Genomic DNA, 25,876 nt, shown 5'->3' with positions numbered 1-25,876 from the left:
GGCAGGTGCTGTGCCAGACCTGATATAGTGGTACATAGCGATCAGGAATACATTTAACATGTTGCCATGGAAGTGCTCACCATAAAACTGTAATATTCCACTGTGTTTGTCTACATTTAGACATATAACTGATACGAAGTTGGCAACACTGGTAAACTGTCGTTTGTTATTGTTGTATAATAAATCCATAAGCAGTGTCCTTTTGTGGATGAACTGCCCACATAAAGAGCCACCCAGTGAAGTTTCCCTCAGTGTTCATTCAGCTTCAGTACCTTCCACATACAGCACAGCACAGGAGCCAGTTACGAAGGGATTGTCTTCAATATTTCATTTAATGGAGACTTCTCCACTAGTATGCCCAGGGTTTGCTGTGGAAACTGTGGTTATGTTTTATGAGTTGAAAAGGAATTCTTACAAAATCATTGCCTGTAAAGTATTCATCAGGGCAGAGAAAGTTCATATTTCTTGTTTCATATCACCTCTTTTAGTTTCTGCAACTTTAAGTACAGATGTGGGTTCTTAATTTGATCACTCTTTTGTTGCTGAGCACCTGTAGTGTATCCCAGCATTAAAAAGCCTTCTAAAGTTTGTAATTTCCACTTCAAATGTCAGACTTGATTTTCCCTAACGAAAAATGTATCAACCCCTACAAAAAATGTCCATTAATTATAATCCACATGATAATTCACATTTCCTGTTGTGCAGGATTATTTTCCTGCTGTAGCAAACTGGCTCAAATTAAGATCCTACACCTGTATGTACTTTCTATGTTTGATTAGCGTACAATATACAGTATGTGTAACTCTTGTAACGGTACCAGAAGAGGTAGTGTGATTGTGTGTTGTGGATCATCCAAGGGCAGGTTGGCGTCAGTGGACTGGGGGCTCAGACATGGTCCATCTACTTTCAGAGAAAAAGTTATTTTTAACCATTTGACACAGAAAAGAAACAGGGCAGGAACAGCGAGGAGTCATTAAACGAGAGTAGAAAAGAGAATAGGATGAGAACCGGTAGATATATCTTACGATCATCCACTCGACTGAAACAGAATGAGAACACATGGTAATTCCAGCTTCATACCTCCACTATCAAGCATAGCAATATAGGGCTTATAGAATACCCCAGTGAGAGTTTGCTATACATTGCTAGGCAGAAAGGATATCAACTGCATGTTGAGCTTATCTTTTCCTTCATTTTATCTGGAAATTGGCATTCAGTACTACTCCTATTTAAATCCCTGCCATTTAAAACTCTAGACAATTAAACGATAATCAATTCCTATTTTGCATGTTCCTTTATATCACATCTCTGTGTCTCTTCCAGAGTCTTTGGTATGCTTCAGTCTCTCCAGTCTTTCTGCCCCACATTCCCACACATTCAGCACATTTTAAAGGGCTCCCATCCCTCTTCTACCGTTAAAATGCAGATTTACTGTAGTGTAAGTCCTGAATATGCTAATACTGGAAAGAGTACGAAGGTGAGCTGTGGGAGAGCCGGTGGTCTTTACTATGAGCCCTGATTTGGATGGAGAATCCACTCAGAAAGAAGCAGTTTCCTTCCTTTCCGTGTGGGTGTTGATGCTACAGTTAAACTCTGTCTAAACCCTTAACTGATTGTGGAGGAAGTCTCCTATGGGTCCTGTGTCTCATCCCAGCTACAGACTCCTGTGAAGAACTGACTGTGATGTTTCAAATAAACATTTGCTCCCGTAGCAACGGGCCATGTGCCATTAATAGGAGAAAATATGGGGGAGAAAGAAGGAAGAGAGGGGAAGATGAAAGATAGGAGGCTCTTACAGCTTCCTCTAGTCATTTGGTAGATACTTTTGATTGTGAATTGTTATCAAAGAGTACTTCATGGGTATTTCTGATTTCATTCCATATGTCTCTTCAGTAGCAGTTTATAAAAGCTAGATTTTTAATCAAATAGTGACTAATTTAGGAATGTATTAATGTTATTGCAGGCACACAGATCCTATTAATTTACTAGGCCTATATCTTCTATATATTCCTCTGTACCCAGTTGATAGAGCCTGGCGCTTGCAACGCCAGAGCTGTGGGTTTGATTCTCGGGACCACCCATACATAATTTGTATGTGTGCATGACTAAGTAGTTTTGGATAAAACCGTTGGCTAAATGGCATATTATATTACTGTATGTAATTCTATGGTTCCAGGTATAAATGACTAGGGTATGCTTAACGAATCCCCCTCACCCCCTATGGTTGTAGTAATCCATGCTCCTATGCAGGTGCTCTGTAGTACATAGAGTGAGCAAAATCAATGCTAACCCCATCCTATCCCACACCCCTTAGCTGCAAAGTTAACATCAAAGACACCAACAATTCATTAACTTAGGGGTTCAGTGGAACTGGCAGGCTTAAAGCCTAAACCCAGAGAAGACATTCAGAGAACTCACTTTAGCGGCCAATACAATACATTCAAGACTTATATCATACATTTGATAAATATCAACACAGTTTGTGTATCAGGAAGTGGCAGCTTTAAATATGAATACAAAGTAAGCTGTCCAACACTGGGGTAAATTTCAGTGGTGCGAGACAAACCTAATGAAATTAAAGACCTTCTCAAACCGTGCATGACTGGACACTTTATGAAGTGAAAACATTAGTCTTCCAAATTAGTATCTGGATCCCTGAGGATCCACACGCATAATAGTTCATTAAAGGTTCATGAAAGCTTTTTGCATCAACAGTGGTTGACGGTAAACATCATAATGGCCTGGATTCACAAAGTGTCCGTTCGCTTCACACATTCATTGTTGTCTCTTATCTAAGGGACAGGAGATAATACAATTAGCTTAATACGCAGAACAGGCCAAATTAGATGATTAGATGTTATATCATTTTTGGTGTTATAGCTCATATTGCTATTTTTCACATTGCGTAATGGCTCTCATAGCTATTATTCATTTTGCATGACTCACTAGAATGAATATTTCTTCTGTGTAGGGCAACAGTATACAGTATTATTGCATCCACGGCCTTGTTTCAACAGTAAGGGCAGCATGAGGTTTTGACCTCTAGGTATAATGTTCAATTGACAGCTTATTGGTTATGTGGCACATGCATCAGCCAAATTCGCTACCGTACTTAGCTCAATGCTTAGTTATGAGCAGGGATAGGAAGGAAAACACCAAATGTCATTGTGCCATTTGCAGCTGCACTATAATCCACTTGTGGCTGTTCCATTCTTTTAAAAGAGTAGCCAAGAGGCCAGAGTTGTACTGGCGCTAACAGAATAGTTGAGCATATCCCTGCCACTGGCCACAGAAGAGACAGAGATAAGCAGACACAGTGAATGTGATGTATGGCTGATGCTGTGAGGAGAGGAGAGTCTGTGAAGACAGTGAATGTGATGCATGGCTGATGCTGTGAGAAGAGGAGAGTCTGTGAAGAGACAGTGAATGTGATGCATGGCTGATGCTGTGAGGAGAGGAGAGTCTGTGAAGACAGTGAATGTGATGCATGGCTGATGCTGTGAGGAGAGGAGAGTCTGTGAAGACAGTGAATGTGATGCATGGCTGATGCTGTGAGGAGAGGAGAGTCTGTGAAGAGACAGTGAATGTGATGCATGGCTGATACTGTGAGGAGAGGAGAGTCTGTGAAGACAGTGAATGTGATGCATGGCTGATGCTGTGAGGAGAGGAGAGTCTGTGAAGAGACAGTGAATGTGATGCATGGCTGGTGCTGTGAGGAGAGGAGAGTCTGTGAAGAGACAGTGAATGTGATGCATGGCTGGTGCTGTGAGGAGAGGAGAGTCTGTGAAGAGACAGTGAATGTGATGCATGGCTGATGCTGTGAGGAGAGGAGAGTCTGTGAAGAGACATAGATATGCAGACACAGTGAATGTGATGCATGGCTGATGCTGTGAGGAGAGGAGAGTCTGTGCAGCAGGACAAAGTGGGCCTCTTTACTCATGGCTGCCTTTCATCTGCCTCGTCTGCCCGCTGTTTGAGCATGAGCTGAACAGAGACAACAGACGGTGGTGGACTGTAGAAGCCCTGTTGATTACAAACCTGTTACAAGAGGAAAGATATAGGATGAGAGAGAGAGGGAGAAAGAGGGGGAGAGAGTGTGTGGGTGGGGGTGAGCAAAGGGAGAGGAAAAGAGATGAGCAAAAGCAAGTCAAATAAATAAAATACAACAACCTTACAGTGAAATGCTTACTTACAAGCCCTTACCCAACCATGCAGTTTTAAGAAAATATTTGCTAAACAAACTAGAGTAAAAAAAGAAACACAATGTAATAACAATAACAAGGCTATAAACAGGGGGTACCAGTACCAGGGGGGTACAGGTTAGTTGAGGTAATTGAGGTCATATGTACATGTAGGTAGGGGTAAAGTGACTATGTATAGATAATAAACAGAGAGTAGCAATCAATGCTCTATCTGTGTTCCCATGCTTTAAATCCTTGCTGGCAGAACATGATAATTGCAGCTAGTGCTTTTTTAGTGCCATAGCAATTGATTGGATTATTCAATTATCACAAACCTAATCCCAGATACTTTACTTATCTGCCTTCGAAGTGGGTTGTTTGTTGAAAGGGAGACCAAACTGCAAGGATGTTAATGAATTCCTCTTCAGATTCCATACTGGTCGCATTTCTCAGCAGGCCAGTTTGTAATGCAATTTCACCGTTCCGTCGACATCTCTCCATTCTAATACGTTTGTCTTGGATGGATAAGCAGATATGTTCTATGTATAGAATTCCAGTCCAGCAGAATTGCTGTGATGAATGAAATTACTAGCTAGTGACTATGACCCTTACTAGATCGTAGCTCATGTTTTGGACTGTTTGTTTGTGGCAGACAACCTAAAACAGAGCTGAAACAGGTGGTAGTGAAAGATTCAGAAAATGTTTTGAGGAGGTGGGTGTTGGTGACTTGTTCCCTTATGACTGAAACACTCCTCCACTATTAATTTACTGTAGTGGGCTAAATCAGGGCGACACAGAGTGTTTCTTGGTAGTCAAACAAATCTACTTTGAATCAAAAGTATAAACCTCATACACATGGTTATGGTCTTAAAAAAAGAAGACACCTGTACCATGCCAGACATAGAGTTGCAATATATTCAATTTTAGGTTCGCATCCCAATATTACACTATAAATACATCACAGAAGACTGAAATATAACAAAACCGTTTGATGTAGAAACACCGGATTTTCGGCAAAAATAAATAAAAGGTTTATTAATTATGAAAAATATTAATAACATTCCACCCATGAGGCCACTAGAGGGCGATTTAGTGGTTTGACTGCAGGAAAGGGGTACGTAGTGACATGGAAGAAGCTCGTCATACTCCTCTTCTGCCCCTGCTTTCAGTGTCTCTCTGTGGCCCCCTCTTCTGCCCCCGCTCTCTCTCGCTCTGTCTCTCTCTGTATCTCTCCCTGGCTCTCTCTCTCTTTGTCTCTATTTCCCTCTCTCTCTGTGTCTGTCATAAGTACTGTAGGCTCAGTTCATTGTTTCACGTCAAGCAGGACCTTGACACTCCCTCCCTGACTTCCACAGAGAACTGTCTCCTGCTCAACGAGAACTACCTCCTCCCCTGAAAGTTCACAATGCTTTAGAATATGTATCACATTCAAATTCTACATTCGGGCATTTCTTTCATGTGGCTGCTGCCACTGTGAGAGAAGAGATTATGAAATGGAAATATGATAAACTAGTCTCTTGAGGTAGAGCTTCACATTATAGACTTATATTAAGAGCAATAACTCATTGGATGTGGTTAGGAAATAGATTGATTCCTCTGTGTGAAGCTCTAATTGATATTTGAGAGAACATACAGTATGTTGCGCATATTTCCAGATACAGTATACCACTTGAATTCAAGAAGACAAAGCCCTCATAATACAGGTCCAATGCAGTGCAGGGATATTCTTCTGTCTCTTTTTCTTAGTGTTTTGAATATGTTCAACAGAATGACTTGTCTGTTTGTGTCCCTGCCAGTAGCTGCTTGGCTCTCCGGGTCCCGGGGGCTTGTGGTCTGCATGAGTTGTCCTGTAAGCCTAACGCTGCTCTGTCCATTGGGGCCTGTGTTCCTGACCACCTGTCAGCCGCCCTCTGCTGTACTGTGGCCAGTGAGCACAGAGCAACTATTCTCCTTTATTCTCCAGGATACCATGGTAGCCAAGGCCACTGGGGAATACCCTCTATGGACTCAGCGATGATGGTTGATCATTTAAATGACAACACAAATACCCTATATACGTAATCCACTGTCATCGGTGGCGTCCCCCTACAGATGTTTTTCCTCTTCTGCCTTCTGCAAAGAAAAGAATAGGACCATGGTAAGAGGACTTCAACCTTGTTTATGCTTATCTCCATGTGCAGTTCAATCAGAATCCAAAACAACAGATGCCATTATATTCATGTCATGGTATTCAGACGGCACCAACAGCACAAACCGTCATTCTGTTATCAAATTTGCATCTGCACTGTTCTTCAAGTAAATGTGTTTTTGTACTGTATACTTTCCAGCAGAAATTGTGAAAAGTAGTACTTGGGCATAGAGTTGTATGGTTTGTTTAACTTTTCTATCATTGGTTTTTGTTTGACATACAATTTAAAGTGAGAAATGTAAGCCAAGCATCACTGTTACTTACCCTGCTGTATACATAATGTCTCCCAGATATCTGGATCTGTTTGCTTGACTCTAATCCCTAAGCTTATTGTGTCTGACACGTCACAAGCGTTAGACCTCCTCTTTCCAGGTGATATTGTTTGAAAGAACTAATGCATGAATGTGGGAGTGCGTGTGTGTATTTGTGGAATGTGGCTGTCACCTTGGAGATCTGTGAATCTCAGTCGAAGCTAAACTAGAACATAAACTAGTACCCAGATAACTAGAACATAAGCTAGTACCCAGATAATAAATTCAGTTTCTTCTCTCATATGAAAATTTATTTGAATTAGAGAATTTTTTTCTAAATATTTGTGATATTATTGTTATTGTGCCACTGTGCAACTAGGGTTTAAATTTGGCTTGAGGCAATATATTGATGTATCCCTACAGACCACAGACCATACACTATCACCTTCAGGTCTCACAGTGTTAGACATCATACACTATCACCTTCAGGTCTCACAGTGTTAGACATCATACACTATCACCTTCAGGTCTCACAGTGTTAGACATCATATACTATCACCTTCAGGTCTCACAGTGTTAGACATCATACACTATCACCTTCAGGTCTCACAGTGTTAGACATCATACACTATCACCTTCAGGTCTCACAGTGTTAGACATCATATACTATCACCTTCAGGTCTCACAGTGTTAGACATCATACACTATCACCTTCAGGTCTCACAGTGTTAGACATCATACACTATCACCTTCAGGTCTCACAGTGTTAGACATCATACACTATCACCTTCAGGTCTCACAGTGTTAGACATCATACACTATCACCTTCAGGTCTCATAGTGTTAGACATCATACACTATCACCTTCAGGTCTCACAGTGTTAGACATCATACACTATCACCTTCAGGTCTCACAGTGTTAGACATCATATACTATCACCTTCAGGTCTCACAGTGTTAGACATCATACACTATCACCTTCAGGTCTCATAGTGTTAGACATCATACACTATCACCTTCAGGTCTCACAGTGTTAGACATCATACACTATCACCTTCAGGTCTCACAGTGTTAGACATCATACACTATCACCTTCAGGTCTCACAGTGTTAGACATCATACACTATCACCTTCAGGTCTCATAGTGTTAGACATCATACACTATCACCTTCAGGTCTCATAGTGTTAGACATCATACACTATCACCTTCAGGTCTCACAGTGTTAGACATCATACACTATCACCTTCAGGTCTCACAGTGTTAGACATCATACACTATCACCTTCAGGTCTCACAGTGTTAGACATCATACACTATCACCTTCAGGTCTCACAGTGTTAGACATCATATACTATCACCTTCAGGTCTCACAGTGTTAGACATCATACACTATCACCTTCAGGTCTCACAGTGTTAGACATCATACACTATCACCTTCAGGTCTCACAGTGTTAGACATCATATACTATCACCTTCAGGTCTCACAGTGTTAGACATCATACACTATCACCTTCAGGTCTCACAGTGTTAGACATCATACACTATCACCTTCAGGTCTCACAGTGTTAGACATCATACACTATCACCTTCAGGTCTCACAGTGTTAGACATCATACACTATCACCTTCAGGTCTCACAGTGTTAGACATCATACACTATCACCTTCAGGTCTCACAGTGTTAGACATCATACACTATCACCTTCAGGTCTCACAGTGTTAGACATCATACACTATCACCTTCAGGTCTCACAGTGTTAGACATCATACACTATCACCTTCAGGTCTCACAGTGTTAGACATCATACACTATCACCTTCAGGTCTCACAGTGTTAGACATCATACACTATCACCTTCAGGTCTCACAGTGTTAGACATCATACACTATCACCTTCAGGTCTCACAGTGTTAGACATCATACACTATCACCTTCAGGTCTCACAGTGTTAGACATCATATACTATCACCTTCAGGTCTCACAGTGTTAGACATCATACACTATCACCTTCAGGTCTCACAGTGTTAGACATCATATACTATCACCTTCAGGTCTCACAGTGTTAGACATCATACACTATCACCTTCAGGTCTCACGGTGTTAGACATCATATACTATCACCTTCAGGTCTCATGGTGTTATACATCATACACTATCACCTTCAGGTCTCACAGTGTTAGACATCATACACTATCACCTTCAGGTCTCACAGTGTTAGACATCATACACTATCACCTTCAGGTCTCACAGTGTTAGACATCATACACTATCACCTTCAGGTCTCACAGTGTTAGACATCATACACTATCACCTTCAGGTCTCACAGTGTTAGACATCATACACTATCACCTTCAGGTCTCACAGTGTTAGACATCATACACTATCACCTTCAGGTCTCACAGTGTTAGACACCATACACTATCACCTTCAGGTCTCACAGTGTTAGACATCATACACTATCACCTTCAGGTCTCACAGTGTTAGACATCATACACTATCACCTTCAGGTCTCACAGTGTTAGACATCATACACTATCACCTTCAGGTCTCACAGTGTTAGACATCATACACTATCACCTTCAGGTCTCACAGTGTTAGACATCATATACTATCACCTTCAGGTCTCACAGTGTTAGACATCATACACTATCACCTTCAGGTCTCACAGTGTTAGACATCATACACTATCACCTTCAGGTCTCACAGTGTTAGACATCATACACTATCACCTTCAGGTCTCACAGTGTTAGACATCATACACTATCACCTTCAGGTCTCACAGTGTTAGACATCATACACTATCACCTTCAGGTCTCATAGTGTTAGACATCATACACTATCACCTTCAGGTCTCACAGTGTTAGACATCATACACTATCACCTTCAGGTCTCACAGTGTTAGACATCATACACTATCACCTTCAGGTCTCACAGTGTTAGACATCATACACTATCACCTTCAGGTCTCACAGTGTTAGACATCATACACTATCACCTTCAGGTCTCACAGTGTTAGACATCATACACTATCACCTTCAGGTCTCACAGTGTTAGACATCATACACTATCACCTTCAGGTCTCACAGTGTTAGACATCATACACTATCACCTTCAGGTCTCACAGTGTTAGACATCATACACTATCACCTTCAGGTCTCACAGTGTTAGACATCATACACTATCACCTTCAGGTCTCACAGTGTTAGACATCATACACTATCACCTTCAGGTCTCACAGTGTTAGACATCATACACTATCACCTTCAGGTCTCACAGTGTTAGACATCATACACTATCACCTTCAGGTCTCACAGTGTTAGACATCATACACTATCACCTTCAGGTCTCACAGTGTTAGACATCATACACTATCACCTTCAGGTCTCACAGTGTTAGACATCATACACTATCACCTTCAGGTCTCACAGTGTTAGACATCATACACTATCACCTTCAGGTCTCACAGTGTTAGACATCATATACTATCACCTTCAGGTCTCACAGTGTTAGACATCATACACTATCACCTTCAGGTCTCACAGTGTTAGACATCATACACTATCACCTTCAGGTCTCACAGTGTTAGACATCATACACTATCACCTTCAGGTCTCACAGTGTTAGACATCATACACTATCACCTTCAGGTCTCACAGTGTTAGACATCATATACTATCACCTTCAGGTCTCACAGTGTTAGACATCATACACTATCACCTTCAGGTCTCACAGTGTTAGACATCATATACTATCACCTTCAGGTCTCACAGTGTTAGACATCATATACTATCACATTCAGGTCTCACAGTGTTAGACATCATACACTATCACCTTCAGGTCTCACAGTGTTAGACATCATACACTATCACCTTCAGGTCTCACAGTGTTAGACATCATACACTATCTCCTTCAGGTCTCACAGTGTTAGACATCATACACTATCACCTTCAGGTCTCACAGTGTTAGACATCATACACTATCACCTTCAGGTCTCACAGTGTTAGACATCATACACTATCACCTTCAGGTCTCACAGTGTTAGACATCATACACTATCACCTTCAGGTCTCACAGTGTTAGACATCATACACTATCACCTTCAGGTCTCACAGTGTTAGACATCATACACTATCACCTTCAGGTCTCACAGTGTTAGACATCATACACTATCACCTTCAGGTCTCACAGTGTTAGACATCATACACTATCACCTTCAGGTCTCACAGTGTTAGACATCATACACTATCACCTTCAGGTCTCACAGTGTTAGACATCATATACTATCACCTTCAGGTCTCACAGTGTTAGACATCATACACTATCACCTTCAGGTCTCACAGTGTTAGACATCATATACTATCACCTTCAGGTCTCACAGTGTTAGACATCATACACTATCACCTTCAGGTCTCACAGTGTTAGACATCATATACTATCACCTTCAGGTCTCACAGTGTTAGACATCATACACTATCACCTTCAGGTCTCACAGTGTTAGACATCATATACTATCACCTTCAGGTCTCACAGTGTTAGACATCATACACTATCACCTTCAGGTCTAACAGTGTTAGACATCATATACTATCACCTTCAGGTCTCACAGTGTTAGACATCATACACTATCACCTTCAGGTCTCACAGTGTTAGACATCATACACTATCACCTTCAGGTCTCACAGTGTTAGACATCATACACTATCACCTTCAGGTCTCACAGTGTTAGACATCATACACTATCACCTTCAGGTCTCACAGTGTTAGACATCATACACTATCACCTTCAGGTCTCACAGTGTTAGACATCATACACTATCACCTTCAGGTCTCACAGTGTTAGACATCATACACTATCACCTTCAGGTCTCACAGTGTTAGACATCATACACTATCACCTTCAGGTCTCACAGTGTTAGACATCATACACTATCACCTTCAGGTCTCACAGTGTTAGACATCATACACTATCACCTTCAGGTCTCACAGTGGTATACATCATACACTATCACATTCAGGTCTCACAGTGTTAGACATCATACACTATCACCTTCAGGTCTCACAGTGTTAGACATCATATACTATCACCTTCAGGTCTCACAGTGTTAGACATCATATACTATCACCTTCAGGTCTCACAGTGTTAGACATCATACACTATCACCTTCAGGTCTCATAGTGTTAGACATCATATACTATCACCTTCAGGTCTCACAGTGTTAGACATCATACACTATCACCTTCAGGTCTCATAGTGTTAGACATCATATACTATCACCTTCAGGTCTCACAGTGTTAGACATCATACACTATCACCTTCAGGTCTCACAGTGTTAGACATCATATACTATCACATTCAGGTCTCACAGTGTTAGACATCATATACTATCACCTTCAGGTCTCACAGTGTTAGACATCATACACTATCACCTTCAGGTCTCACAGTGTTAGACATCATATACTATCAGATTCAGGTCTCACAGTGTTAGACATCATATACTATCACCTTCAGGTCTCACAATGTTAGACATCATATACTATCACCTTCAGGTCTCACAGTGTTAGACATCATATACTATCACCTTCAGGTCTCACAGTGTTAGACATCATACACTATCACCTTCAGGTCTCACAGTGTTAGACATCATATACTATCACCTTCAGGTCTCATAGTGTTAGACATCATATACTATCACCTTCAGGTCTCATGGTGTTATACATCATACACTATCACCTTCAGGTCTCATAGTGTTAGACATCATATACTATCACCTTCAGGTCTCACAGTGTTAGACATCATATACTATCACCTTCACGTCTCAGAGTGTTATACATCATATACTATCACCTTCACGTCTCACAGTGTTATACATCATACACTGTGAGATCATGAGGAACTGTGGGGTCTCAAACACCAGATGCTAAAAGAATTATACAGATGGTAAACAAATTACTAAATTAGTATCTACAAGAGTCTATAAAGATGTAGGACTGGGTGGTGTGCCAGCATCAACCCAACACTAGGGTTTATACTGGGTAGTGTGCCAGCATCAACCCAACACTAGGGTTTATACTGGGTAGTGTGCCAGCATCAACCCAACACTAGGGTTTATACTGGGTAGTGTGCCAGCATCAACCCAACACTAGGGTTTATACTGGGTAGTGTGCCAGCATCAACCCAACACTAGGGTTTATACTGGGTGGTGTTCCAGCATCAACCCAACACTAGGGTTTATACTGGGTAGTGTGCCAGCATCAACCCAACACTAGGGTTTATACTGGGTAGTGTGCCAGCATCAACCCAACACTAGGGTTTATACTGGGTAGTGTGCCAGCATCAACCCAACACTAGGGTTTATACTGGGTAGTGTGCCAGCATCAACCCAACACTAGGGTTTATACTGGGTGGTGTTCCAGCATCAACCCAACACTAGGGTTTATACTGGGTGGTGTTCCAGCATCAACCCAACACTAAGGTTTATACTGGGTAGTGTGCCAGCATCAACCCAACACTAGGGTTTATACTGGGTAGTGTGCCAGCATCAACCCAACACTAGGGTTTATACTGGGTAGTGTGCCAGCATCAACCCAACACTAGGGTTTATACTGGGTAGTGTGCCAGCATCAACCCAACACTAGGGTTTATACTGGGTGGTGTTCCAGCATCAACCCAACACTAGGGTTTATACTGGGTAGTGTGCCAGCATCAACCCAACACTAGGGTTTATACTGGGTGGTGTGCCAGCATCAACCCAACACTAGGGTTTATACTGGGTAGTGTGCCAGCATCAACCCAACACTAGGGTTTATACTGGGTGGTGTGCCAGCATCAACCCAACACTAGGGTTTATACTGGGTGGTGTTCCAGCATCAACCCAACACTAGGGTTTATACTGGGTGGTGTTCCAGCATCAACCCAACACTAAGGTTTATACTGGGTGGTGTGCCAGCATCAACCCAACACTAGGGTTTATACTGGGTGGTGTGCCAGCATCAACCCAACACTAGGGTTTATACTGGGTGGTGTGCCAGCATCAACCCAACACTAGGGTTTATACTGGGTAGTGTGCCAGCATCAACCCAACACTAGGGTTTATACTGGGTGTTGTGCCAGCATCAACCCAACACTAGGGTTTATACTGGGTGGTGTTCCAGCATAAACCCAACACTAGGGTTTATACTGGGTGGTGTGCCAGCATCAACCCAACACTAGGGTTTATACTGTGTGGTGTGCCAGCATCAACCCAACACTAGGGTTTATACTGGGTGGTGTGCCAGCATCAACCCAACACTAGGGTTTATACTGGGTGGTGTTCCAGCTACTGTTCACAACCTCATACTGTACTACTGTTAAACATACAGTTGCTTTGCAGTAATCCCTGTGTTCTGTATAGAAGTGCTCAGCCTATTGGTATCAGACTTACCATAAACACTGAGAAGGTAACATAACATGTAGCCAGCCATTGATTGCAATATGTAGGACCTCCAGTTTATAATTAAGAATATATGGATCACATGGCCATGCTGCTCTATTACATAAGATGACAGTCTTTGGTGCCTCGCCTGCCATCTGCCTGTAAGATTTGTCCAGAGATAAGGCAGTTAATAATGAAGGATAGTTATTATCAAGACATGCCATATGTGGAACTGCTAATGGAGCCCCATAATGGAGTTGCAGAACGCAGCAGTCGACAGGTGTTTCACTTGTTATTGTGTTACGGCTTTGAAGTGTCAGAGACATGATTCTCATTCTAAGGTGATGATGACAGAATGGGGTCTGGACTGACTGCTGTGGTGTGGGGAGGGACTTTAGTCCCTATTATTAAAGGTCAACAATGAGTCAAGACTGTGATGTTGGTAGGCCCTGTAAGAGTTCACCAGATCCAAATTACAGACCATGACTACAAAGATCTGTGTGAGCACTTTCATCCAAAGCCTGAGAGAAACAAGCCCCCATAGGGAATAACGTCTCTGGTATTGAACAATAAAGAGCTTGATTCTATGCTCACATACACACCCACACATACGCTTACACATGCACACACATGCCTAAAGAACTCATTTCTATTCTGTCAATCAATCAATCAAATGAATTTATAAAGCCCTTCTTACATCAGCTGATGTCACAAAGTGCTATACAGAAACCCAGCCTAAAACCCCAAACAGCGAGCAATGCAGGTGTAGAAGCACAGTGGCTAGGAAAAAGTCCAGAGAAAGGCCGGAACCTAGGAAGAAACCTAGAGAGGAACCAGGCTATGAGGGGTGGCCAGTCCTTTTCTGGCTGTGCCGGGTGGAGATTATGACAGAACATGGCCAAGATGTTCAAATGTTCATAGACGACCAGCAGGATCAAATAATAATAATCACAGTGTTTGTAGAGGGTGCAACAGGTCAGCACCTCAGGAGTAAATGTCAGTTGGCTTTTCATAGCCGATCATTCAAAGTATCTCTACCGCTCCTGCTGTCTCTAGAGAGTTGAAAACAGCAGGTCTGGGACAAGGTAGCACGTCCGGTGGACAGGTCAGGGTTCCATTGCCGCAGGCAGAACGGTTGAAACTGGAGCAGCAGCACAACCAGGTGGACTGGGGACAGCAAGGAGTCATCAGGCCAGGTAGTCCTGAGGCATGGTCCTAGGGCTCAGGTCCTCTGAGAGAGAGAAAAAAAGAGAGAGAGAAAAAGAGAGAGAGCACACTTAAATTCACACAGGACACCAGATAAGACAGGATAAATACTCCAGATTTAACAGACTGACCCAACCCCCCCGACACAAACTATTGCAGCATAAATACTGGAGGCTGAGACAGGAGGGGTCAGGTGTCACGATCGTCAAAGGGACTGAGAGAGGACCAAGGCGCAGCGCGTGGAAAGTACATCTTCTCTTTATTAGAAGAAGGAAAAAACCGAAACAAAAACAACAAACAGACGAACGTGAAGCTAAGCAAGAACTAAGTGCATACATGCAACATAGAACATCGACATAGACAATTCCCCACAAACAGCTAAAGCCTATGGTTGCCTTAAATATGGCTCCCAATCAGAGACAACAATAACCAGCTGTCTCTAATTGAGACCCAATTCAGGCAACCATAGACTTTCCTAGATACCTACACTCAACCATAGACACAGCTAGACTTCTATACTAAACATGAACCCAACTACTCTAATAAACCCCCTAAACTTTACAACCACCCTAGACACTACAAAAAACACATACATTCCCCATGTCACACCCTGACCTAACTAAAATAATAAAGAAAACAAAGAATACTAAGGCCAGGGCGTGACATAACCCCCCCCCCTTAAGGTGCGAACTCCGGGCGCACCAGCACACAGTCTAGGGGAGGGTCTGGGTGGGCGTTCGTCCACGGCGGCGGCTCCGGCACTGGTCGTGGTCCCCACCCCACCACAGTCACTACCCGCCTCCGTAGCCTCCTCCAAATGGCCACCCTCCACATTAACCCCACTGGTTTAAGGGGCAGCACCGGACTAAGGGGCAGCACCGGACTAAGGGGCAGCACCGGACTAAGGGGCAGCACCGGACTAAGGGGCAGCACCGGACTAAGGGGCAGCACCGGACTAAGGGGCAGCACCAGGATAAGGGGCAGCACCAGGATAAGGGGCAGCACCAGGATAAGGGGCAGCACCAGGATAAGGGGCAGCTCTGGACTGAGGGACGGAAGCTCCGGACTGAGGGACGGATCCTGGCTGGATGACGGCTCTGGCGGATCCTGGCTGGACGGCTCATGGTTGGCTGACGGATCTGGCTGCTCATGGCTGGCTGACGGATCTGGCTGCTCATGGCTGGCTGACGGATCTGGCTGCTCATGGCTGGCTGACGGATCTGGCTGCTCATGGCTGGCTGACGGATCTGGCTGCTCATGGCTGGCTGACGGATCTGGCTGCTCATGGCTGGCTGACGGATCTGGCTGATCCTGTCTGGTAGGCGGCTCTGGCAGATCCTGTCTGGTTGGCGGCTCTGGCAGATCCTGTCTGGTTGGCGGCTCTGGCAGATCCTGTCTGGTTGGCGGCTCTGGCAGATCCTGACTGACGAATGGCTCTAGCGGCTCCTGACTGACGAACGGCTCTGACGGCTCGGGACAGACGGACGGCTCTGACGGCTCGGGGCAGACGGATGGCTCAGATGGCGCTGGGTAGACGGATGGCTCAGATGGCGCTGGGTAGACGGATGGCTCAGATGGCGCTGGGTAGACGGATGGCTCAGATGGCGCTTGGCAGACGGGTGGCTCAGATGGCGCTTGGCAGACGGGCAGTTCAGGCCCCGCTGTGCAGACGGCAGACTCTGGCCGGCTGAGGCGCACTGTAGGCCTGGTGCGTGGTGCCGGAACTGGTGTTACCGGGCTGGGGACACGCACCTTCAGGCTAGTGCGGGGAGAAGGAACAGGGCATACTGGACCCTGGAGAAGCACATTAGGCCTAGTGCGTGGTGCCGGAACTGGTGGTACCGGGCTGGGGACACGCATCTCAGGGCTAGTGCGGGGAGCAGCAACAGGACGCACAGGACTCTGGGGACACACAGGAGGCTTGGTGCCTGGTGTAGGCACCGGTGGCAAAGGGCTGGAGACACGCACCATAGGGCTAGTGCGTGGAGGAGGCACTGGTGGTACTGGGTCGGGGCGGGGAGGTGGCGCCGGAAATACCGGACCGTGCATGCGTACTGGCTCCCTTGAGCACTGAGCCTGCCCAACCTTACCTGGTTGTATGCTCCCCATCGCCCGACCAGTGCGGGGAGGTGGAATAACCCGCACCGGGCTATGTAGGCGAACCGGGGACACCATGCGTAAGGCTGGTGCCATGTACGCCGGCCCGAGGAGACGCACTGGTGACCAGATACGTTGGACCGGCTTCATGACATCCGGCTCAACGCTCAATCTAGCCCGGCCGATACGTGGAGCTGGAATGTACCGAACCGGGCTATGCACGCGTACAGGAGACACCATGCGCTCTACTGCGTAACACGGTGTCTGCCCGTACTCTCGCTCTCCACGGTAAGTACAGGGAGTAGGCGCAGGTCTCCTACCTGACTTCGCCACACTCCCTTTAAGGCCCCCCCCAAGAAATTTTTGGGTTGTACTCACGGGCTTCCAGCCTTGCTTCCGTGCTGCCTCCTCATATCGCCTCCTCTCGGCTTTAGCTGCCTCCAGCTCTTCACGAGGGAGGCGATATTCTCCCGGTTGTGCCCAAGGCCCCTTACCATCCAGTATCTCCTCCCATGTCCATGAATCCTGTGTAGGTGGATCCTGTTGCCGCTTGACACGCCGCTTGGTCGTATGTTGGTGGGGAATTCTGTCACGATCGTCAAAGGGACTGAGAGAGGACCAAGGCGCAGCGCGTGGAAAGTACATCTTCTCTTTATTAGAAGAAGGAAAAAAACGAAACAAAAACAACAAACAGACGAACGTGAAGCTAAGCAAGAACTAAGTGCATACATGCAACATAGAACATCGACATAGACAATTCCCCACAAACAGCTAAAGCCTATGGTTGCCTTAAATATGGCTCCCAATCAGAGACAACAATAACCAGCTGTCTCTAATTGAGACCCAATTCAGGCAACCATAGACTTTCCTAGATACCTACACTCAACCATAGACACAGCTAGACTTCTATACTAAACATGAACCCAACTACTCTAATAAACCCCCTAAACTTTACAACCACCCTAGACACTACAAAAAACACATACATTCCCCATGTCACACCCTGACCTAACTAAAATAATAAAGAAAACAAAGAATACTAAGGCCAGGGCGTGACATCAGGAGACACTGTGGCACCGTCCGACGACAACCCCGGACAGGGCCAAACAGGCAGGATATAACCCCACCCACTTTGCCAAAGCACAGCCCCCACACCACTAGAGGGATATCTTCAACCACCAACTTACTATCCTGTGACAAGGCCGAGTATAGCCCACAAAGATCTCCCCACGGCACGAACCCAAGGGGGGGCTCCAACCCAGACAGGAAGATCACGTCAGTGACTCAACCCACTCAAGTGGCGCACCCCTCCTAGGGACGGCATGGAAGAACACCAGTAAGCCAGTGACTCGGCCCCTGTAATAGGGTTTGAGGCAGAGAATCCCAGTGGAGAGAGGGGAACCGGCCAGGCAGAAACAGCAAGGGCGGTTCGTTGCTCCAGTGCCTTTCGTTCACCTTCACACTCCTGGGCCAGACTACACTCAATCATAGGACCTACTGAAGAGATGAGTCTTCAATAAAGACTTAAAGGTCGAGACCGAGTCTGCGTTTCTCACATGGATAGGCAGACCATTCCATACAAATTGAGCTCTGTAGGAGAAAGCCCTGCCTCCAGCTGTTTGCTTAGAAATTCTAGGGACAGTAAGGAGGCCTGCATCTTGTGACCATAGAGTACGTGTAGGTATGTACGGCAGGACCAAATCGGAAAGATAGGTAGGAGCAAGCCCATGTAATGCTTTGTAGGTTAGCAGTAAAACCTTGAAATCAGCCCTTGCCTTAACAGGAAGCCAGTGTAAAGAGGCTAGCACTGGAGTAATATGATCACATTTTTTTGTTCTAGTCAAGATTCTAGCAGCCGTGTTTAGCACTAACTGAAGTTTATTTAGTGCTTTATCCGAAAGTAGAGCATTGCAGTAGTCTAACCTAGAAGTGACAAAAGCATGGATGATTTTTTCTGTATCATTTTTGGACAGAAAGTTTCTGATTTGTGCAATGTTATGTAGATGGAAAAAAGCTGTCCTTGAAACAGTCTTGATATGTTCGTCAAAAGAGAGATCAGGGTCCAGAGTAACGCAGAGGTCCTTCACAGGTTTATTTGAGAGGACTGTACAACCATCAAGATTAATTGTCAGATTCAACAGAAGATCTCTTTGTTTCTTGGGACCTAGAACAAGCATCTCTGCTTTGTCCGAGTTTAAAAGTAGAACATTTTCAGCCATCCACTTCCTTATGTGTGAAACACAGGACTCCAGCGATTGCAATTTTGGGGCTTCACCATGTTTCATCGAAATGTACAGCTGTGTTTCATCTGCATAGCAGTGAAAGTTAACATTATGTTTCCAAATGACATCACCAAGAGGTAAAATATATAGTGAAAACAATAGTGGTCCTAAAACGGAACCTTGAGGAACACCGAAATTTCAGTTTTATTTACTTTTTATCCCTTTTTTCTCCCCAATTTCGTGGTATCCAATTGGTAGTAGTTACAGTCTTGTCTCATCGCTGCAACTGCCGTACGGACTCGGGAGAGGCGAAGGTCAAGAGCCATGCATCCTCTGAAACACAACCCAACCTAGCCGCACTGCTTCTTGACACAACGCACATCCAACCCGGAAGCCAGCCGCACCAATGTTTCAGAGGAAACACCGTACACCTGGTGACCTGGTCAGCATGCACTGCGCCCAGCCCGCCACAGGAGTCGCTACTGCGCGATGAGACAAGGATATCCCTGCCAACCAAACCCTCCCTAACCCGGACGACGCTGGGCCAATTGTGCGTCGCCCCATGGACCTCCGGGTCACGGCCGGCTGTGACAGAGCCTGGACTCAAACCCAGAATCTCTGGTGGCACAGCTAGCACTGCGATGCAGTGCCTTAGACCACTGCGCCATCAGGGAGGCCTGAAATTTACAGTTGATTTTTCAGAGGACAAACCATCCACAGAGACAAACTGATATCTTTCCGACCGATAAGATCTAAACCAGGCCATAACTTCTCCGTGTATATGTCCGTGTTCCAATCTCTCCAAAAGAATGTGGTGATCGATGGTATGAAAGGCAGCACTAAGGTCTAGGAGCACGAGGACAGATGCAGAACCTCGGTCTGACGCCATTAAAAGGTAATTTACCACCTTCACAATTGCAGTCTCATTGCTATGATGGGGTCTAAAACCAGAATGAAGCGTTTTGTATACATTGTTTGTCTTCAGGAAGGCAGTGAGTTGTAACAGCTTTTTCGATTTTTTTTGAGAGGAACTGGGAGATTCAATATAGGCCGATAGTTTTTTATATTTTCTGGGTCAAGGTTTGGCTTTTTCAAGATTACACATCCGGTGGATAGAGAGCCGTTTATTATGTTCAACATAGGAGGGCCAAGCACAGGAAGCAGCTCTTTCAGTAGTTTAGTTGGAATAGGGTCCAGTATGCAGCTTGAAGGTTTAGAGGCCATGATTATTTTCATCATTGTGTCAAGAGATATAGTACTAAAACACTTAAGTGTCTCTCTTGATCCTAGTTCCTGGCAGAGTTGTGCAGACTCAGGACAGCTGAGCTTTGGAGGAATACGCAGATTTAAAGAGGAGTCCGTAATTTGCTTTCTAATGATCATGATCTTTTCCTCAAAGAAGAAATGTATCACTGCTGACGTGAAAGCCATCCTCTCTTGGGGAATGCTGCTTTTTAGTTAGCTTTGCGACAGTATCAAAAATACATTTTGGATTGTTCTTATTTTCCTCAATTAAGTTGGAAAAATAGGATGATCGAGCAGCAGTGAGGGCTCTTCGATACTGCACGGTTGTAACGGTTGTCGTCGGGAGAAAGAGAGGACCAAGGTGCAGCGTGGTAAGTGTTCATCTTATTTAATAATAATCAAAAACTGAACACTGAATAACAAAACAACAAAGTGAAAACCGAAACAGTTCTATCTGGTGCAGACACATAAAGACTGAAAATAACCACCCACAAACCCCAACAGAAAACAGGCTACCTAAATATGGTTCCCAATCAGAGACAATGACTAACACCTGCCTCTGATTGAGAAACATATCAGGCCAAACGAGAAAACCAACACAGAAACACAAAACATAGATAACCCACCCAACTCACGCCCTGACCACACTAAAACAAAGAAAATACAAAAGAACTATGGTCAGAATGTGACAACGGTACCGTCTTTCCAAGCTAGTCGGAAGACTTCCAGTTTGGTGTAGCGCCATTTCCATTCCAATTTTCTGAAGCTTCCTTCAGAGCTCGGGTATTTTCTGTATACCAGAGAGCTAGTTTCTTATGACAAATGTTTTTTGTTTTTAGGGGTGCGACTGCTTCAATGGTATTAGGCAAGGTTAAATTGAGTTCCTCAGTTAGGTGGTTAACTGATTTTTGTATTCTGACATCCTTGGGTAGGTGGAGGGAGTCTGGAAGGGCATCTAGGAATCTTTGGGTTGTCCAAGAATTTATAGCACGGCTTTTGATGATCCTTGGTTGGGGTCTGAGCATATTATTTGTTGCGATTGCAAACATAATAAAATGGTGGTCCGATAGTCCAGGATTATGAGGAAAAACATTAAGATCCACAACATTTATTCCACGGGACAAAAGTAGGTCCAGAGTATGACTGTGGCAGTGAGTAGGTCTGGAGACATGTTGGACAAACTCACTGAGTCGATGATGGCTCTGAAAGCCTTTTGGAGTGGGTCTGTGGACTTTTCCATGTGAATATTAAAGTCACCAAAAATTTGAATATTATCTGCCATAACTACAAGGTCCGATAGGAATTCAGGGAACTCAGTGAGGAACGCTGTCTATGGCCCAGGAGGCCTGTAAACAGTAGCTATAAAAAGTGACTGAGTAGGATGCATAGATTTCATGACTAGAAGCTCAAAAGACAAAAACGCAGTTGTTGTTGTTTTGTAAATTGAAATGTGCTATCATTGAATTTGCTGTCAGTTGAAAGAAGATAGATTGTCAAAAGCATCCATTCAACTTTTTTTGTAGCAAGTCAATTAAAACGTATAACATGCACTGGTTTTCAGGGGATTGCGGCATTGGATAATGTAACTTAATTCTCTGCATGATAGATATATGCTTTATTCCTGGTTAGATCCATCACCTAATTAACGTAATGCCGTTTTAGCTGAGCAGTGGACCCGGGATAATTATTTAAAACTAACCAGACAAATTGGAAAAAATAACCTAATCAATTGTTTAAAAATAATGGAAGCCTGCTCAAGCATCTCATAATACCAGGAAGTAAGACGAGCTAAGTTTCTCACATGGTCTCAGCCACCTACCCACCTGACAGTTGCATCACTCATCATATTTCATAATAAGGTAAACTCAAGGAACAGCATAAGAATTACCTTACTATACTTTGGTACTATACCACATATACAAAACATCACTCAGTAACGCCTGTACAAAGAGAGCATGCACTGTATCTTTAAACATCAGGGGGCTGTTGACATGTACCCGATGTTCAGATGTTGGAACCTCAACACCCTTAATAGCAAACCCCCATCATTCAAACCCTCCTACATCAAACCCTGTCAAGAATAAGAGATGTAGGCCTACATTATAGCTTAAGGGCTTAATAAAACATGAAATCACCACCCCTCCCTGAGGGATAATATATTTTAGATTTACAACCTCATATTCCAACGGTCTGGTGTATAGACGATATGGCGGGTTCACTCTGAAAACTCAACCTTTTGAGTAGATCAAAAATACATCAGGGCAGGAGGGAAGAGAGGTGATGAGAGGGTGTTTGGGGCCCATCCAAAAGTTGTTGCTTATACTTCTAATCAAAGCGTTGTGAAAATGCATGGTTATTGAAGATCAAACCTTCTGTGCCCTGGGAGAAGTCAGAAATGGGCTGCATTGTGATGTGAATAGTCAATTATCTGAAACGGGCCGTAGAGCGAGGATGATTGGTCACAGAATTACGTTGGAGATGACGAGTGTGTTTGAATTACAACCTGGACTGGAATTGTTTAGGTAATTATTGCACAGTACATCACAAAAGCTTGCGACTCTGTCATTTTGTGCATCAATGCAACTGGGCTGAATGACTTCTGCTTTAACTGCCAATGAATAGACTTTCATTTTTCCCATCGTTCAGTTCCCAAGGCTACCACAATGGTACTCTGTCCCTAAATTGGCTGACCACTTGTATAGCTTGTGCAAAAGCAAGCTACACAGAAACGTTTAGACATATAATCACTCATTTTCACCCACATCGGTGTGTGTTCGACACTGCTAATATGGAGCTAGGTATTATATGGTACTGTAAATGGAGCTCGGTACTGTATATGGAGCCAGGTACGGTATGCAATGTCATGTTTTCTATATTTAACCAACCAATCAAGTTTAATTTTATTTGTCACATGAGCCAAATACAACAGGTGTAGATTTTACTGTGAAATGATTACTAGCCCTTTCCCAACGATGCAGAACTAAAAATAAGAAAAAATTTGATTAATTAAATAGTGATTCGTCTGTGAAGGAGAAATGAATGTGTCTGACATAAATAAAATGCAAAAAAGACATTAATAGAAATGCATAATGACACAATTATCTGCAACATCAACCATAGAATATATGCTGGTAACCTTTCATTTTAAGGGGTCCTTATTACAGTGTCATGACACTAACAAGTGCTGTAGTTAATTGTGATAACTTATAGTTACACTGTAATAGCGACATGTAATTGCAGTCTGTAATTACAGAGGTAACAAAGAATGCTTGTTATCATGCTTGTTACAAATGGGCAAGTTTCCACTAAATTCACCAATTTAGTGTTTCGCTTCCTCTCAGCTGCATCCGATTCAGTAATATCAAAATGTTGTTATCTCTTATGGACAGATGTGCTGGGTGTCTTAGATTACATAGTCTCTAATTACCTACCCGTGAACGCACACGCTTTAAAGATTTCCACTCAATGTTGTTGCTAGCACTTGCTGAAAAAAGCGTACTATCTGACTTAACTTACAAAAACAGATAATATTTACAGTACCAGTCAAAAGTTTCGACACACCTACTCATTCAAGAGTTTTTCTTTATTTTTACTATTTTCTACAAAGTAGAATAATAGTGAAGAGATCAAAACTATGGAATAACACATATTGAATCATGTAGCAACCAAAAAAGTGTTAAACAAATCAAAATATATTTTATATTTGAGATTCTTTAAAGTAGCCACCCTTTGCCTTGATGACAGCTTTGCACACACCTGGCATTCACCTGGCATTCCAGCTTCATGAGGTAGTCACCTGGAATCCATTTCAATTAACAGGTGTGCCTTGTTAAAAGCTAATTTGTGCAATTGCTTTCCTTCTTAATGCGTTTGAGCCAATCAGTTGTGTTGTGACAAGGTATGGGTGGTATACAGAAGATAGCCCTATTTGGTAAAAGACCAAGTGCATATTATGGCAAGAACAGCAAAGAGAAAGTAGCAAAGAGAAAGTACAGTTCATCATTACTTTAAGACATGAAGGTCAGTCAATCTGGAACATTTCAAGAACTTTGAAAGTTTCTTCAAGTGCATTCGCAAAAACCATCAAGTGCTATGATGAAACTGGCTCTCATGAGGACCGCCATAGGAAAGGAAGACCCAGCATTACCTCTGCTGTAGAGGATAAGTTCATTAGAGTGACCAGCCTCAGAAATTGCAGCCCAAATAAATGCTTCACAGAGTTCAAGTAACAGACACATCTCAACATCAACTGTTTAGAGGAGACTGCGTGAGTAAGGCCTTCATGGTGGAATTGCTGCAAAGAAACCACTACTAAAGGACACCAATAAGAAGAAGAGACTTGCTTGGGCCAAGAAACACAAGCATTAGACATTAGACCAGTGGAAATCTGTCCTTTGGCCCGATGAGTCCTAATTTGAGATTTTTGGTTCCAACCGCCATCTGTTTGTTAGACGCAGAGTAGGTGAACGGATGATCTCCGCATGTGTGGTTTCCACCGTGAAGCATGGAGGATGAGGTGTGATGTTGTGGTGGTGCTTTGCTGTTGACACTGTCGGTGATTTATTCCGAATTTAAGGCCCACTTAACCAGCATGGCTACCACAGCATTCTGCAGCGATATGCCATCCCATCTGGTTTGCGCTTAGTGGGATTATCATTTGTTTTTCAACAGAACAATGAACAACACACCTCCAGGCTGTGTAAAGGCTATTTGAGAAGGAGCGTGATGGAGTGCTGCTTCAGATGACCTGGCCTCCACAATCACCCGACCACAACCCAATTGAGATTGTTTGGGATGAGTTGGACCTCAGAGTGAAAGCAGCCAACAAGTGCTCAGCATATATGGGAACTCCTTCAATACTGTTGGTAAAGCATTCCAGGTGAAGCTGGTTGAGAAAATGCCAAGAGTGTGCAAAGCTGTCCAAGGAAAATCAAGGCAAAGAATGGCTACTTTGAAGAATCTGAAATATAAAATATATTTAGATTTGTTAAACACTTTTTTGGTTACTACATGATTCCATGTGTTATTTCATAGTTTTGATGTCTTCACTATTATTCGACAATGTAGAAAATAGTACA

Source organism: Salvelinus namaycush, chromosome 17 (genome assembly GCF_016432855.1).
Source record: "Salvelinus namaycush isolate Seneca chromosome 17, SaNama_1.0, whole genome shotgun sequence".
NCBI lineage: Eukaryota > Metazoa > Chordata > Actinopteri > Salmoniformes > Salmonidae > Salvelinus > Salvelinus namaycush.
This window is presented reverse-complemented; position numbering follows the sequence as displayed.